General features: G+C 43.1%; 1 protein-coding gene across 3 annotated transcripts in view; it reads right to left on the bottom strand.

The window, feature by feature from the left end:
- Window positions 1–12,705, bottom strand: part of PPP4R4 (protein phosphatase 4 regulatory subunit 4) — a 1,234,696-nt gene that overhangs the window by 367,201 nt on the left and 854,790 nt on the right. The gene's annotated exons all lie outside the window — the stretch shown is intronic.

Raw genomic sequence — 12,705 nt, 5'->3', positions numbered from 1 at the left:
ACTGTGCAATAAACAAGTTGTGAATTGCTAAAAACAACCGAACGACTATCATAAGATGTCTCACTCCCTGGGCTCTCAATATTGCTAAAATGAATGTCTTTCGTAGAACTGCATAAATAGGCAAAAAAATCAAAGAATGCTGGCGATTGTTTGCATTAGACCAGAGGGAACTGCATTTGCAATCAGTAATAGGTTCACCCACCGAAAAGCCGACATTTTCTCCCTGAAATAATAGGTTTGTTCTAAAACAGAGAAGAATTGCCTGTTTCCTCGGATTTGAGAAACTTTGAATATAGCCTGGCCTGACAGCAACAGGGACGATCTTATGATAAAATAAGACACTTTGGGCCTGATTCACTGAATCGTTTTATAATGGCACATTCCCATAGGAAACTGTTCTGTGAATCAGGCCATCTGTTTTTTAAGCTCGCTTTCCTTCCTGACTATATGTTTAAGACAAAGGAATCTCGCCACCAGTAACCTTCTTATCCCATTGCTAACAATTAACTCCTTGGTAAAGAAGTTTACAAGATGGCGAGTATGCAAAGAAGATAAGAAGATCTAATGTCTTTTAACCAAGGGGAAAAGCATGAATGTTTGAAAACATAACATCTTCATTAAAGTGTCTTGTTAACGATAAGTGCGGATTTCCCCATAATCACAACCAATAAAGCAATGGTCACAAAGATATGAGGTCCTCAGTATACATTAAATCACATTCTTCATGCAGGAGGCACCCCCATGATTTTTCTCAAGAACTGACTTTCGATAACTTGAGGCTCCTTTGTGGAATAATAACCCCAAGTGGCTGCACCATAGGTCAACTAAGGTACAGATTTAGCCTTTTAGATCCGAACTGTGTGATGTAGTGGAAGCCCACCAAGGTTCATGCCATACTGCACAATGGAGCCATTTATCTGGGAAGCCTTTATCACTTGTTGTTTAATGTGCAAATCCCACTTCAAGTCACAAGAGATTGTTACGCCCAAATAGCAATACGAACAACCCCACTCCAATTTCTTGCCTTCAATTGGTATTGCATTCCCCAAAGGTTTACTGGCACTAATACACATTACCTTCGATATATCTACATTAATTGTCAAATAATGTTGTCCATGTATCTATTCAACCCAGTGTTTGAAGGACGCGCTTTGTCCTTGCCATCAGTACTGTATCGTCGGCATACAATAGCACACATACATTTGGCCCAGCCATCTTGGGTATGTCACTCATCAATTTAGACAGTGCACACTGTAGTGAGATTATATAAAGATTAAAAAGTTTTGGGGCTAAAACGCACCCTTGTCTCACACCTTGGGATACTGGAAAGGCCCAAGTTGATTTACCTTGAGTCACCATCCTCACTCTTGCCGATAAATTTCAGTGCAGTGCAACAAGAACTTGTAAGGTTGCCCCCCAGCATTCCCAATGCACATAAAACTTTCCAAAGCTTGTCACGGTTAATACAGTGAAATGCCGTTGAAAGGTCCATGAACCCGCAAGTATAATGTACCTTTATAGCCACAGATGTGCTTGTCCAGGACTAAACTTAGGTTCATGATTTGATCCGAAATACCTATACCTTCTCGAAAGCCATACTGGTACTCTGTCAAAATGTGGTTATCTCTTACCAAGTCCATGATTTTACATTGCAGTGCTCAGCCAAATCACTTTGTGGAAGTATCGATCAAATAAATTGCCCAGTAATAAGCCGTATCATATTTATTTCCTTTCTTAAATACTGGTATTACAATTGCCTCCTTTCAGGAGTCCGGTGTGAGTCTTTGATGCAGTACCATATTGAATACCGTGGTGGCTATAGGCACCAAGACTGCCCTTTCATACTTACAAAATTCAATTGGGATCAAATCCGGGCCGCAGATTTTCCATTTGCCATCCAAGCTAATGCTTTCACTACTTCACTCATAGAAAATGCCATAGTGGCATCACTGCAATTCCCCAACTCATACTCCGGAGAATGTGCTTGGTCAGCTACCAGATCACAATTCCTCTGTTCTGGACATATTACATTGTACACTTGCGGAAAATGTATCCACTTAACCTCGCCTAACAAGTCCATTTGCTCGTTTGTGGGTATATTGCAAGTGCTTAATCCTTCTGCAATTATTCTCCAATATACTTTCTGGTTACCTGTGGCCACTGCCCTTTCTAAATTCAACATGCTTGCACTGCTGATTCAAATTCCCTAACTTTAGGGTCTTCTTGTAATAGGCCCTAGCCATAATTAATTCCTCCTGGACTCTAACTTGCTTTCTCAGTGTGGTCAGGAGCATTTGCTTAGCCATTTTACAATCCTCATTAATCCATTGATGTATTTATTGCCCTAAATTGCACTCTCTGAAACACCCTAGTAATTACTGATACTATGTTCCCCCAAGCCAAGCTTTTAGCTTCATCAGTATTAACAGCATGCAGGCATTTCTCTATATCATCAAAAGAGGCATATATAGGGCCTCATTACGACCCTGGCGGAAGACCATGGTGCTATTAGCACCATGGTCCATGCCGGTAAGTTACCGACTCTGCCATGGAGAAAGGGGGAATTACCACCCCATTACAAGGTTGGCGGGCGGTATTTCCCCCTTCCTCCATGGCCCTTCCCCATTCCCATTTTTGCCCCATAGGGCTCAACGGGAATGGGGAAGGCGCTAAGTACGGTGCCGCAAATTGTGGCACCGTAATTAGCACCAAGGTCCCTTTGCGGGTCCCTACTTTAACGGCTGGTCTACACCAGCCGTTAAGGTCGGGTCCTGCAAAGGGGCCTCGTAATTAGGCACTAATAGGTTAACGGCGCCGCAGCCTTTTACGGCGCCGTTAACCCATTAGCGCCTGGGTCGTAATGAGGCCCATAACCTCTGGAACCTGCTGCTCCGGGTTGATTTCTTTTTGGAACGGATGGTTTTGCAAATGCTACCGCCACCCTCATTTTAATTCCCTGGGGGAGAAAATTCCTGCATAAACCCTAATGTCAGAACAAGAGGATCGTGATCGCTTTCTATACTAATGACCACCTCAAAATCTTTAACACATGATCGTGTTCCACCCCCAGAATAAAATAAACAATTGTTGAACAGAATTTGGCATTTACAAAAGTATGCTTTCCTGGGATGTCGGAAGGAAATCTCCCATGTACTGCCCTAAACCCCAGCTCAACCAAAGCATTGGCATATTTCTTGCCCCTATAGTCAGAGCTGACCTCTATTAAATTAGGTGAGCCGATACCAAAAGCGGCATCCTCTTCTTCAGCACTGTCCATTGTCCCGCTGTAAGTTCCCATTTTAAAATTAAATTCTCCACCTATTAAGAATTTGATGTTGGTTAAGAGGTCTGCAGAATCTCTTGTTGCATGCATTATATTTACTAACTCTGATAAGGGAACCACCATCACTTTTGGATGAATTATCCAAATCTGTAATATGTAACAAGTTCCCTTTTCTAGACAACATCTATAATCAGTAGCGTGGGCAAACTAGTACATACTTGCACCTGCTACCATTTCAAGGCATTCGATACATAGGTTGCCAAACCACTGCGTTTCCTATGCCGTACGCTTGGTAGCGCCTTTACGCTAAAGGCTTAAAATTATCCATATAAACTTTATTTGAGGACCATTTATCCTGGAACAACAAAATATCTGCTTGATTCAAAAAATTCTATACATTTTGGGTCCTTAGCTCTGCTAGCAAGCCCTGCAATGTCGCATGAAATAATTCTTAGGAGCCTTGAACATTTGTTGTTTATATTAGGGCTTAGACGGGGGAACATGTGTTATGCAACCATAAACCGCATTCCTTGCCCTGGTTGTTAATAAAGGGGGAATAGATTTAGCCAATGCGTCTTCTAGAGCAGCTTTATTTAGGAGCGGCAGGAGTGTGGTTTACCGTGGTTCGCCGTGTGAAGACTGGGAAGCGGCCGCTCACTTTGCCAACCACCTCTCTGAGCAGAGCGGTCTTCTTTTTTGAACCACTGAGCACTTAAGGATTGGAAGCATTTCACCCAAATACACAACTAACTTGTGCCTGGACAGACTGCCCCACCCTCCAATCCCACGCCGTCTTACTTCTACTACACGCCTTAACTGTTGGGTCTATTTAACAAGGGTTAACACCGGCTGAGTCACTTTGGTAACTAGAAGAAAGGACGGGAGGCTCTGCTAATTTCGGAGCTATTTGACAGGCTCCGCAACACGATTATTTGAAACAGTGACTATGGGACATACTGGCCCCTGAACTGTGCACATAATTTTGCTGGCATGTTTATCCCTAGCAGTGACTGCGGGTCGTACTGACCGTTGATCTGCTTGGGAGATCTTGGTAACACAATCGGTGGAAACAGTGTCTGCGGGCCCTATTGGCCTCTGAGCAGCGTGTGGCATTTTACGATGCACATTAGTATGAGTGCAGCAAGCGAGTGTAGACTTGCAAACCCATTGAGCATGGGACTGGGACCCCCGGGACCAAAAGGTCTGCAGCGACTTTAGAAGTATATTGCTGGCAGTGTCAAAAAAAGGCATACAAGTGAGATACGGTTTATGCAGCGCAGACTCTTGTGCCGGCAGTCCTCTCGCTGCAAATGCTGGTAAACCTGCTCACTTACAAAAAAAAGGGAAGAAAGACCATTAGGGCTGTAAGGACATGCGCCAGCAGAAAATGACAGGCTTTCTTGAGTACATGGCTGTGGCATCTGATAACGTTGTAAATGTGTCTGTACATGGAAATCCTGGAAATGAGCTTGCGCAACCTGTACTAACATCAACCTCATGCAATACAATAGTCCATATAGCTGTGGACGATCTTCATCATAGCTCTTTCATGATTGATAATAATTACTCTCTGCTAAACATATGTTTAAGTTTGAAACAAAACTCACGTCCGCCAGAAAACAATTGGTGTCGTCTTTGGATTTTTCCTCCTCGGAGAGCGTCTGAGTTGGACACTTCGTCAACTAGTTCTGGATCACAGCTAGTTGTACATAATAGAGCAGGTCGTCAGTCTTCTGTTTCCAACGCTCTTACTATTAAACTGGATGCCCTTTTTCTATTATGTACAAAAATGGCCGAAGAACAATGCGAGACTAATCGTATATTGGCACTTGTAGTAGACACGATTATTGTTTCTAGTTCTAATTATCAGAACGTTTTTAAATTATGATAAAGGACATTGTAATATGCAAAGAAGCAAGCCTTTTTGGATTCTGATGTATGTTTATCGGTAAAGGTGGTATCTATGCTATTGCCCAATTTGTTCGAATTAAATTGATCGCATGGTAAATCTGGCCGAATTCGGCCTGCACCACTAGATCAATTTAATTCGAACAGATTTGGCAATCAATACTGAACATGGGAGTGGGAGTTTTGGGGGTGTCCCCTGCTCCCCATGATCAGTAGTGATTGCCTTGAGGGTAGCTGGGGTTTCCCCTGCTTCCTGAGGACTGGATGGGGGAAAAAAGAAAAAGAAACGCAGACCCTGCCACGTCAGATCCGACCCGCGTAAGAGGGATGGAACTGACGCTGCAGTGTCAGAAGCGAGCGGAGAAGCCAAAAGGTAAGTTGGGGGGATGTATTGGCAGGGTTAGGGGGAGTCAAAGTTTTGCCAGATTTGGCTGCGGGAAAATTGTATTCACAGAGAAATTGACCACAGTCAATTCCGCCGCGAACAATTCTGCCACTGTCAAATCACGTATATCCGTATCCACCTCGCCATGAGAGCCCTGAAATTGTAGACCTAACCACCCAAGAGCCCCCAGGTGAAACTGAGTGTCACGGCGATCACTAGAGGGCAAGCCTTGGAAGCTATCTCTGCTGAGCTTGCTCAATTTCTCCAATATTAACAACAAAGGTAAACGCGGTAAACAAAATATTTTGACCCAATTATCACATAGGGGTAAACACGTTGAAATTATTACAGCACCAGAGGGTATAAGAAAATATCCAAAGCAATACTTGGCACTTAGAAAGAAGGCTCTTGATGGTGGTCAATTTATTGTTAATAATGATATGGTGGATGGTATAGTGAGACAAGTTGTCCTACAGGGTCCACTTGATAATTGGGTCCTTTCTTTTTGTCCAAACATAACCAGTCATGGTACATTACTGCATGAAACTGAGGCCACAACCACAAAATATATTGTGCCAACTGTCTCAGATTCCTGTGTGTTTCTCGAGCCGGGGAATCAGCCTCCTACTTTCCATTCTGATCCCCAAGCCCGTGATCTCACATGGAACCCTGTGTATGTTGCAAGGTCAACAATATGTTGCCACACACCAACCTGGGGCTTTTAGTCCTTGGACAACCTCTGGTGAGGTTTCACAGTGCCCTGAAGGTGCAAAAACCAGTTTGACCACGGCCTCCCTCTCTCGGGATATAAACCATACCTAGTATGGGGGAGAAACTAAAATGGCAAATTCAACTGCCCTGTAATGGTTTACATGAGTGGCATCACTGCACACACCGGCTCTAGAAAGGGTTCCCGCCCAGCAAGTTTATAAAATTGTGGAGTTCGAGTCTTCCATGTCTTGCCCCTTTTTAAATAGATCTTGGTTGTTGGGTATATTGCATTGAATCCCGGACCTCAAAATGGTCTCCTCTGACGATATTGAACGATTAGAGTAGCCTAAGCATTATAGCCAGTCAAACTGGGCTCTGTCAGGGTTCCACACTTTTCTCACCATACTGTCAGGGGTCCATGCTACAGATTGCGCTTCAAGCATTTCTTCTGGAAGTTTAGAAGGGGAGGTCTGTCTAAGGCCTAGGCTGGTTCAGGGTGGTTGAATTGGGCTAGGAGAATTTTTCCTTAATGTTCTTTCCTCAGGAAGACTTTGTTTCCCCCAGGCCAAGATGGAGGCTCAGTTCTACAGCATTGACTGGCCAAGGCTGCCAGTGATGCAGTTTGGAATTCTTTGTTGGATTCTGAACTGCATTTTAATTAAAGTTTTTATCAAAGCAGGTCACAGCCTTTATAGCTCCAGTAAATAAAGTATTTTAAACTTCCATAGCAATACCAGTATCATTTCTTAAGAGAGAGTAATCTTAGAATTTCTTATTTGAGAACTTGAAGAAGCAAGTTGCAGAAATCTTATGAAGCCATTCCAGGAAGGAAGAGAAGGCAAAACAGCAGAAGCCAAGACAAAGCTAAGTGAACTTTAATATTCGTCTGAAGAGTGCAGTAGTTTAACAAAAGAAGGTACAGTGATAAGATGTTTAAAGAGCAACTGTTTTAGGAAATAACTTTCAGTGCTTAGTTAAAACAGTTGGAAGCATATAATGCATGTCTTAGGTGCAGGACACGGCGTAGTGAAACAAGCGCATACTACAGCAGCCGCGGTAGTCGCGTATTATAATACTAATATCCTTGTTATTTTCTCCTCTTCCCCTTTCCCCTTGGGTTTACCAGCTTGATAGTTGTTACTAAAGAGATTGTTGGGCCGGCAGGCATTAGGGGGTCTGGTGGGCTATCATCACTCCTGCAGGAAATTTCGGGCTGACCTGACTGAATGAAAGGCCCACATAACTAATACTGCCTGAGTGAAGATGGACCCAGAGTCAGGGTTGAGATTGGGAGCCTTAGGGAAGATATTGATGGAGATGAGGGAGGAAATGAAAGAAGCAAGGAAGGAACCTTTGTCTTTAGGAGTGAAGATGGAGGAATTAAGTAGTTAGGTGCACAAGATAGATTCTGCTGGGCCCTCAAGGTTGAGTTTGGAAGTGAAAGTGAACCTCCAGTACTATATCCTGAAGGAGAGTTAGAGGGGTTGAAGGGTTCAGCAGAGAAGGATAAGAGGGGAAATGTTTCTCCAGGCATATCTTTAATTACCGCTCCATTAGCACCTCTGGAAAGATTTGGTTGTGATTTCAGGAAATATAAGTTGTTTCGTCTGCAGTGTGAGTTGCACTTTATGTGTAGGCCAGAGTCTTCCACACGGGAACTTCCAAGGTTGCAATTTCGATTTCCTATTTAACGGGGGAAGCAGCTGCATGGTCAGTATCTTTGGTGGAGAAGGGAGCAGCTGAGTTACATAGCTGGATGGAGTTTAAAACTGAATTTGGGAAGATGTTTAAGAGGAGACCGTCATCTCAGAGTGTAGATGGGGAGTTACTAGAATTGCGTCAGAGAAATCTTGAGTTAGTGGCTTATATCACTCAGTTCTGGTAGTTAGTTTTAGAGAGTGGATGGCCTGAAGAAAAGAGAGTGTCCATTTTTTATAGGGGGCTACATGCAGAGCTAAAGAATGCTTTGTCATCCATAGTAGAGAGGCCAACCTCAAGTGAAGATTTAATTTCTTTAGTCATTCAGCTGGATGTTAAGTTGAGTGAGAGGAGGTCAGAAAAGCAGAGACGTTATTCTGAAACTAGAGTTTGGGTTAGGAGCGAGCGAACAAAGACAAATCAGGCGGTGAGAGAAGTAAGGGGTCCAGTGCGGGAAGATCAAGCTAGGCCACCTCTGACCAAGGAGGAGAAGGACAGGAGACTTAAGGAAAGTCTGTGTTTATATTGTGTTGAAAGTACTCATTTTGTAGGGAGATGTCCACACACCCCAAGGCGATTTCTACCGTTCGCAGGAAGAGGACAACTGGTGGCAAATACTATTCAGACAGCAGTACCACATATCACACTCAACGTATCCTTAATTTTGGAAGGTAAGCTTAGGTGTGGTGGTCCGAGTGTAATCAACTGTGTGTAATCGACTCAGGAGCAACTGGGAATTTTATGGATATAGCTTTGGCTGGAAAGCTGGGAGTGCCCATAGTTAAGAAAGGGGCTCCAGAACAGGTCCGAGCAGTAGATGGCACACAACTTACCTCGGGATTGAGTACACAAATGACTGGTCAGCTGAGAATGAGGATTGGGGAAGGACATTGTCAAGACATTGTCTTTGAGCTCATAGATGCACCACAGTTACAGATTATTCTTGGGATGCCATTGTCATTCTTTACACAATCCCTTGATTGATTGGGTAAAGAACAGTGGAATTGAAGTTGGAGAATTGTAGAGAGCAATGCACAGTGGGGGCTAAGGAGGGAGATCAGGAGGGGATTTTTGTATGCGCCTTAATCAGGGTTTTGCCTAAGTGCTATCTAGAGTTTCAGGATGTGTTCAGCAAACAGGAAGCTTGTGAGTTACCTCCTCATATGACTGTAAGATAGACCCTCCAATTCCTTGTGGTAGAATGTACGCCCTTACTGAGAAAGAGAACGAGCACTTGAAGTATTACTTGGAGGAGAATCTTGCTAAGGGCTTTATTCGACATTCGCAGTCGCCAGCGGCATTGCCCTTATTTTTCGTACCAAAGAAAGATAAGACATTGAGGACATGCATCGACTATAGAGCGTTAAATAAGATTATGATCAAGAATCGATATCCGCTACATTTTATATCAGTTATGCTTGATAGGATTCAAGGAGCAAAGATATTTACAAAGTTGTACCTCAGAGGAGCTTATCACCTGGTGAGGGTTTGAGGGTCTCATGAGTGGAAGACCGCATTTAGGACTCGCTACGGACTCTTCGAATATCAAGTCATGCCATTCGGTCTTTGTAACGCTCCAGCCGCCTTTCAATTTCATCAATCAAGTGCTTCGCGAATATTTAGATGTCTATGTAGTGGTATATATCGATGACATATTGATTTTTTCCAAAGAGCAAGATCAGCATGTGGAGCATGTCAAGAAGGTATTGATTAAATTGCGAGAGAACCACCAGTTCGCTAGTCTTGAAAAGAGTCCATTTCACACAGATCGTGTGGAATTTTTAAGATTTGTGCTGTCTCCGGAGGGTCTTGAGATGGATTCAACCATGGTTAAAGCGGTGAAAGATTGGCCTCATCCAACTTCAGTGAAAGATATACAGAGTTTTATTGGATTTGCACATTTTTGTCGTCGGTTTATTCAAGACTTTTCACAAGTTGTCACCCCAATCACGAGGTTACTGAAAAAGGGAGTTAAGTTTGTGTGGAGTGAGGAAGCCGAAGGAGCATTTCAGTTTTTGAAAGAGAAATTAATTACCGGACCAATTCTATTGCATCCAGACGTTGATCAACCATTTTTCTTGGAAGCTGACGTTTTCCGATTATGCGATGGGAGCGGTGTTGTCCCAGCGTCATCCAGTAACTAGTCAGCTCCATCCGGTGGCTTTCATTTCGAAGACATTTTCTCCGGCAGAAAGACATTATGCAATTGCAGATAGAGAACTTTGGCTATCAAGGCTGCCTTTGAGGAATGGAGGCATTATCTTTTGGGAGGACGGTCTTGACTGATCACAGAAATTTGACATTTCTTTGTTCTGCAAAAACTCTGACACCAAGGCAACTACGATGGTCGTTATTCTTTGCCAAATAGGACTTTGTAATTATGTTTAAGCCTGGGCGTCAGAATGGAAGGGTGGATGTTTTGTCCCGATGTTTTCCTGGAAGTATAAAGAATGATTTGTGTGCACCAACGTCTTTGTTGGCGGAGAAGAATTTCATTGGTGGAGAGGTGCAGAGGGGGGATTGATTTTCGGAAACGAATTCAGCAACTGATGTCTAAGGAGCAGCTCAGAGAATGGCAAACCGAGGATCCAGTGCGTTTAGTCTAAGTAGGTTTACCTTATGTGGATGCGAGATGCCTTCGGAGGAGTTACGTGAAGAGGCGATGAAGGCTTGTCACGGTTTATCATTAGCTGGTCATCCAGGCTTTAAGAAAACTCTTGAATTATTGCGAAAGGAATTTTGGTGGAAGGGAATGCGAGAAGACACCGAAAATTATGTTTTACGTATGGCCATGTGACGCCGCGTAAGACTAACAAATAACTAATGTACATGAATTAACCGTCGCTTTCGGGCAATATTTTCTTTTTTTCCTTAATTTTTTTTCGTTCGTGTCAGTTGAGCGCGAGTAATCCTCTCGATGAGCATACTCGAGGAAAGGACATAGACGTGGCGAGCGTGACTCGTTACCCGCTCGTAATGCAGTTGCAGGAAGTAAACCGAAGTTTCCTCATATCGAGTGCGTAGTCCGATGGAGAAAACCTTTTCTTGTGTTTAATGAATCAGTCTTCACCGCAGCAGTGAGCGAGCTTTTTGAATCACTGAAGTAAGCAAACACTATAGAAGCGTTGCGCAAGATCGCGTAACATTATACAATGAACTGAATGTACTGCCAAGCAAGTTGAAAAAACGTATCATAGGCACCAACAAAGACTCAATCAAACTAATGTAACAATACAATAAAATGTTTTTTAAGTGAAAAGCAGAAGCAAGAGAACAACCAGCTAGTAAGCAGCTACAGAGACGTTGCTTTGAAAGGATTCTGAACAGCAGCACAATTTCAGTTGGTGAACTTTTCAAGAGCCTAAAGGCATTAAAGCTTAGGCAGCAGGTATTCAAGGGAGGATTGGATTAAACAGTTTATCAGTACATTTTAGCAGCTGAAGTCCTGAGAAAGTAATGTGTTTGTGATTCATTTTTAGATTCTCTGCTGAAGAAGTCTTATACTTGAGAGAGCAGACGACAAGGGCATTAGAAGAATCTGCATTTGTTATTTTTTCCACTTCTCTTTTCCCCTTGGGTTTGCCAGCTTGATAGTTGTTACTAAAGAGATTGTTGGGCCAGCAGACTTAAGGGGTCTGGTGGGCTATCATCCCTCCTGCAGGAAATTTTCGGGCTGTCCTGACATTCTCTGCCAACTTTTGTTTCCCCATTAGCTGTTGAACATGTGTGCAAGAATGCTAAAGCCCTGTATGAACTTGGGTTTTAAGTGTTTTCGTTCTATCCTCATATGGTGCAGGGTGAATCATCTACTCTATCTAGGTATAGTGGTACTCAAGACTCTGCAATATCATATGTAAAAAAATCATGCTGCTAGTGCCTCCGCAATAAATATGCAGGAGCAAAATACCATTCATACTAGAATGCAAGGAAATTGGCTAAGGGCACATGATCGCCTTGAATGATCTTAAGTATCTCGGCCCAGCTCCTTTTCAATGTTATCATGGAACTCTTGTGGCCATCATTCATTTCTGGTCAATCCTTTGGGCTGCCATGAACTCTTTATGTCACATATTTATTTGCTACAAGAAACATGGCTAACAGCCCCCTTCTATATGGAAGGTTATACTACACTTTTTTGCCTGTCGACTGCTGCATCTACGGGCCACTCTAAAGGTGGACTTTGTATCAGGGTTACAATTGAATATTCTCTTACTCAGTTTGATGGCATCTTGAAACATAATTTCCTTGCTTCTGTATTGCCTGGTTTTCCATTTGAGTCCGGGGGCACGTTAGTGGCCATACTGTATGATCTGCCTTCTGGCAAATCTACGGGAGTGGTCTGCCCAAACTAACAAAGGGTACATCATCTTGACAGGGGATTTTAATATGGATTGTTCTCCTGCTCCATCCATGCATGATACGGGTTCAAACAGATACATATAGGTATTTGGGTATTCTTGTAAAGGCGCCCAGGTCATTTTTGTATTTGTCTGATACTATTACGTCTAAAGCCTGGGTTAAATGGTTGGCCATCAGAAAAATGATTGACAAATGGAGTTGTCGCTCACTGGAGGCGAAGCTCTTGGTCTACAAGACTGCAACTGTACCAGGGATTTTGTACGCCTTTGAGGTTTTGCCAAAGAGGGAAATCTCCTGGTTACCAACATTGGAGGCAAAGGTCTTACGCTCCTTATTGGGTTTGCCAGATTCAGAACCGGTA

Source organism: Ambystoma mexicanum, chromosome 14 (genome assembly GCF_040938575.1).
Source record: "Ambystoma mexicanum isolate Mex_15411 chromosome 14, UKY_AmexF1_1, whole genome shotgun sequence".
Taxonomy (NCBI): domain Eukaryota; kingdom Metazoa; phylum Chordata; class Amphibia; order Caudata; family Ambystomatidae; genus Ambystoma; species Ambystoma mexicanum.
The sequence above is the reverse complement of the archived record's forward strand: the minus strand, read 5'-3'. Positions and strand labels throughout refer to the sequence as shown.